We start from the raw sequence: 6,000 nt of genomic DNA on the forward strand, positions 1-6,000 counted from the left end.
AGGAAGATGAGTCTTCCTGATTCCAAGCCAAGTGCTCTATCCACTGTACCACCTTTTACTAAACAGGGATCTAGGTGGCAGCCTGGAGTAGTGAATAGAGAGCTGACTTCAAAGGCAGAAAGAGCTGGGTTCAAGTTCTGCCTTTGACCCTGGGCAATTCATTGAACACTTTTCTTGCCCCAGGCTTGTCTCTAAGACCTGGGTTCATAAACTTTGTGTTGTCTACCCCCTGATTATTGTCAGTGTGATAAAGCCCATGGATCCCTTCTCAGAATCGTGTTTTTAAATGCAGAAAATTCAGTGCATGGGTTTACAAAGTAACTCAAAGGTTATTTTTTCCCTACCCAAGATCACAATCCCTCACCCACTGAAATCTATCCCTAGACCCCCATGGAATAGAGGTAAAGAATCCCTGCTCTGAGACTGAGTTACAGAAGAATCCCCTACCTGTGCTGGTAGAGGGAGTTTGCTCACCTGGAGTGCTTCCCAATGGTGACCTCATTGGTCTGGACACTCCACCACCACCACCAAAAAAAACCATAAGCTGGTTCAGAGAAACATATGTAGATTTTTTTTCTTCTTGAGCAGGGACATTGAAGAAGGTCTGTTATTAAAAATATATATTAAGTAATTTGCCACCAGAGCAAAGACTAGGGGAGTGCTGGGCCACCCTGCTGCGCAGTGATTTCTGTGAGATGGGGGCATGCTCTGAAATCCTCACGTCTGACGGAGGAGCCCGCCCACATTTGCACCACTCTTCTAAGGGCAGATTGGTCTTGGCCTAGCAACAAACATCACCATGCTTCTGCAGTTGGCCTTCCCCCAGCCCTCTCTCTTCCAGAAGCCTGCTTAACTGTTCTTTCTGCTGCCCTTTGATGTCCGACCCAGTGACCAGCTCCCCGGAGTCTGCCCCCGGCCTATGTGTGGTCACCAAGTTAGCTCCTGAGGCCCGGGGGATGAGGCCGTTTCATCCGGCCACTGAGCTCAGGGGGGTGGTTAGGGCCGAGGAGGCTAAAAAAGGAAGCAGCCGTGGGAGGGAAGCTTGGGCTTTTTTCTCCAGCAAGTACCCAGAGTCCTTTGCCCACTTCTGCTGGATGGAAGGCTGAATCCTGCTTGTCTTCCTAACTCGTTACAAAGCTTAACTTTACATGTGATAACCCATTCCTGGCAGGGCTCTGTAGACCTGAGGAAGCAGTAGGTGTGAATCTCCCACACGGTTCAAAGGAAAACTTGGGAGGCAGAGGGCTGGTGGGTAGCAATCTATGAGCCCAGGGATCTTCAAGGAAAGGCAGTGTGGGGTAAGTGGATAGGGGGATGTATTTGAAATGAGTATGACATGGGTTTGAATCCTAGACACACGAACTGGGTCATCCTGAGTCTCAGCCTCAGTTTCCCCCTCTGTAAAACAAAGGGGTTAGACTTATTAGCCTCTAAGGTCCCTTCTAGCAATAAATTTAAGAGCCTATGAAAAGGGTCCAGGATAATCTCTTCTTTTAAGCATTAAGAGCAGGGATGAGGGTCTTCCTCCCACCAGCTACTATTAACCACCATAAACACAGAAGCAGAAAAAAACAAAAAAGCCAACCACAAGCCCCACACAAATAAAAAGTCACTTAATTGAGGTTTGATTTGTTAGGAACACAAGATGAACAGCCTGAGGGAAAAGGAGGCAGAGTTCCCTTGAACTACCCTTATCGCAGTGCCTTATCACTTTGGGAGTCTCTGTTCAGTTCTGGCAGCCACAACTTAGGAAGGACATGCATAAACCAGAATCCAGCCAGAGGAGGACAAGAAAGATGGTGACAAGCCTGGAACCCAGGTCACCTGAGGAGCAAAGGAAGGAATTAAGGATGTTTAGACTGGAGAAGGAGTTTGGGGGGAGGACTATCCAGTGACGCTGGGAAGATAGGAAGGGCTAGTTTGGGAAGAGCTTGAAAAATGAAATGGAGGGGTTTCCATGTTATACTAGAGTTTATGGGGAGTCACAGGGTCACATCAAAGAGATGTTGCAAAGGTGAAACTTCAAGGTTTGGCAATTGATTAGATACATGAGGGGACAGTGAGGAGTAAACCTCCAGTCCCTCAGGCCCAGAACCAGAATCCTCACTCTCTTTCACCCCCATATATGTTGCCAAGGCCTGTCAATTTCACCTCTACACCATTTCTTGTAGATTTCACCTCTGCAGCATCTCTTGTAGATTTCACCACTGCAGGTTCTCCTGTAGATTTCACCTCTGCAGCATCTCTTGTAGACTTCACCTCTGCAGCATTTCTTGTAGATTTCACCACTGCAGGTTCTCTTGTAGACTTCACCTCTGCAGCATCTTTCCAATATGACCCATTTTTCCTCTGACACTGCCCCCAACCTGGTGCAGGCCTTCATCACCCCAGGCCTAGATTATCACAATAGCTACTGGTGGGTCAGCCTGTTGCAGTTTCTCCCCATTTACTCCATTCTCCATTCAGTCACTAAAGTGATTTTCCTAAAGGGCAGGTCCAGTCATCATACACACACACTCAATAAATTCCAGTGACTCTTTATCACCTCCAGAATCAGAAAAACAGGTTTTTTTTTTACTCTAAACCCAGGACTACTTCCACTACCTGAAAGCTGAGTGCTGGACTTGCAGTCAGGGAGAACTAGTCTCAAATTCTGCCTCTGCATCTTACTACTTGGAGCAAGTCATTTCCCTTGATAATTCTCTACTAAAGTCACAGAAGAGTTATGATTTGTGTTGGAGGAAGGAATGCTCATACCGGACCTGTGCTCCTCACAAAAACATCATGGCTCCTTCACCTAGATCATAGATTCAGGACTGGAAGAAATCTGAGGCCATCTAGTTCTAGAACTATAGATCTGGGGTTAGAAGGAACTTCAGAGGCTATCTAATCCATCCCCCTCATTTTGCATATAAATTCCAAAGAGCCAGTCAGTCAACAAGCATTTATAAAGTGCTTACTATGTGCCAGGCACTTTGCCAAAAAATAGGGACACACAGAAATGCAAAAGAAAAATTGTTTAAAGCAAAAATTAGAAAGCTTGACTTGCTAAAGGTCACACAGGTAGCACACAAGAAAAGAAGAATTAAAATCCAGATACTCTGACTCTAAAAACAGAGTTTTTCCTTTGGACCATAAATCCCCCAACCTGACTAAAAAATTGGATGTGATTTTTTTTTTTAATTCAGCATAAGAAAATAAGCACCTCATGTACAAGCTTTAGGCATCCCTTGTCTCAAAGAATACAGATGATGCCATCTAACTACTCTGAAATGCTAGGAAATTTTGTCTAACACTTAAGTCATTCAACTAATAGATTTGTAGGGTTAGGAGGCCCCTTGGTGAGGGAGGACCAGTTACAGTACTCTCTGGTGAGAAGCAGCCCATCCCAGGCAGTCTTAACTCATTGTTCTTCCTTATAGTGAGGGGAGTCTGCTTCCCCCTGGTGGTCCTTCGGCCCTCTGCAGTTTTACAGAGATAACTGAATCTCTTTTCCACATGACAGCCCTCCAAATATTTGAACACAGCTCTTCTGTTCTCTCTTGGGTCTCCTCTCCTCTCCTCTCCTCTCCTCTCCTCTCCTCTCCTCTCCTCTCCTCTCCTCTCCTCTCCTCTCCTCTCCTCTCCTCTCCTCTCCTCTCCTCTCCTCTCCTCTCCTCTCTTCTTCTTTTCTTTTCTTTTCTTTCTTTTCTTTTCTTTTCTTTTCTTTTCTTTTCTTTTCTTTTCTTTTCTTTTCTTTTCTTTTCTTTTCTTTTCTTTCCTTTTTCCCCTTTCCTTTCCTTTTCTCTCCTGTCCTTTTGTTTTTTTCAAAAGTGTTAAACATGGTGAGTTCCTTTGCCTCTCACAGGGCAAATTCTTCGCATTTCTGGTTTTGCTCCTCCTGTCGCATTCTCATTCCAGTATTTCTTTCCAATTGTGGTGTGGCCCGATCTGAACACTCCTAATGTGGTCCAAGCATCTGGAGGTTGAGCAGGATTCTTACCTACTCTACTTCGGACTCTGTGCTTCTGTTTTGTGTCTCTGTCTCTGTTGATTCCTCTCTTTCCCCTCTTCTTCCTCTCTCTCCTTTCTCTCTTTCCCTGTTTAATGCAGTTGACCCAGACTGAGATGACAATAAACTAAAATGCCAAGTATTTTTCATATGACGTTATCTAGATATGTCTCCCCGGTCCTATACTTTTGCAATGGATTCTTTGAACTATATTTTCGGGCTTTACATTTGTTCTTCTTAAATGTCATTTTCCTCCCACAATTCCCCTTCAATTTGTGGGATTGACTGGAAACTCAGTAGAGTACTTCAAGCATTGGTGGTTTCATTGGAGTGCGTGACCCCTCCACTGATACGATCCTACCCCCCCTCTGCCTTGGTAGGTGACCTTCAAGAGGTGCCATGACCAAAGAATACCCCACCTTCCCACCAACATAGTGATAAATATGTATTCTGTGGTCAGCCTTTGAGAGCCCAGAGTCAAGGAAGGACTCTTGAGGAGCTTATTTCACATACACAGTATGATATCTTCCATTCCCAAGGCACTTTAAGGCTTGTCAAGCACCAAGCATGAACTCATTTTATCTCATAGATTTAGAGCAAAGAGGAACCTGAGAGGCATCTAGTACAACTTCTTCCTTATTATACCCACTTAACAGATGAAACAGGCTCACAGGCATTCAGTGACGTGCTTATGGTCACACCGCTAAGAGGTGAAGGGGCAAAGTCCCAATCAATTTCCTTCCTGACTCAGTCAGTCCAGAACTTTTCAGAGCCAGGGAGGCTCAGTATCTTCTTGTCTGGTAGAGCCTGTGTCCTCTTCAGAATAATGCTCTAAAATGAACAAAGTGAAACACAAGATTGCCCAAGAAAGCAATTGCATTGAAATAGAATTAAGAATATGTATTAGATGACTTTGAAGGCCCCTTCTAGCTTTCAATATGTGCTTCTATGCAGAAACATATTGATAAATATTTTAACAAGTGGCTGGAGGAGTGTGGGGGGAAGGTATGCAAGGCACACTTTTAAGCTTAACTTGCATTCTAATCACTTACTAATCACTTTCTTAAGTCTAGACAATCAGCAAAACAACAAACCAAACCCTAATGAGCATTTTTACCTTCCTGAAGTATAAATGCTCAAACTGAAAATCTAACAATTAGCCTGAGGACCATTTGGAGCTGACTCCCACACATCCTTTCTCCTGTCATTCCTACAGACATCAGTGAATACCCAGCACACCCAAGAAGACCTTGTACATGTCATTTCCCTTTTGGGCTTCCCTCAGAGTTCTCTTCTCTAATATAGGCAAGTAGGAAGCCCAGTGGAAAGAATACTAGGCCTGGAGTCAGGAAGCCCCGAGTTCAAATCCAGCCCAATAGCTATGTGACTGTGAGTCGGGCACGCATCTATTAGCCTCTCTGGACCTCAGCTCCCTCATCTGTGGGGATAATAGAACCTACCTATTAAGGGGCTTTCCACAGATCAAATGAGAACATAATTAATATGCTCTACAATCCTTGAGGTGCTCTACAGATGCGAGGTGTCATTACTACTAGGGGGGAGATCAGAAAGATTACCTCATGCACCTCCATGAGTCTGAGTCTCAGAGAACAGCTCTGTCCTTCCAGGCCCTCCCCAGACTCCAGAGGTGACCAGGCATGCACCACGTGACCTAAAGCTGAATGGATCCTCCCCTCCTCCCTCCTCTTCCTCGCTCTCCCTGAACATCCAGAGATTTACCAGGGTGGAGTCCTGGTTTCTCCGAGGTTCTGCTAGCCAGAGCTTTCCCTTCATTCTCCTCCTTCACCTGGACTCTTGGAATGGTCTCCTAGCTGGCCTCCCCCTCCTCTTGCACATGCTCGGTGGTCACACTACCAGGCTAGTGTCCCTAAAACTGCTCGCCAATGCCAACTCCTCTTCTCAAAGCATCAACCAATCAATAAACATTTATTAATCACTAACTGTGTACAAGGTACTGTGATAAACGCTGGAGAAACAAAGACAAAAGT

This window comes from Dromiciops gliroides, chromosome 4 (assembly GCF_019393635.1).
Source record: "Dromiciops gliroides isolate mDroGli1 chromosome 4, mDroGli1.pri, whole genome shotgun sequence".
In the NCBI taxonomy this organism is placed as follows: Eukaryota; Metazoa; Chordata; class Mammalia; order Microbiotheria; family Microbiotheriidae; genus Dromiciops; species Dromiciops gliroides.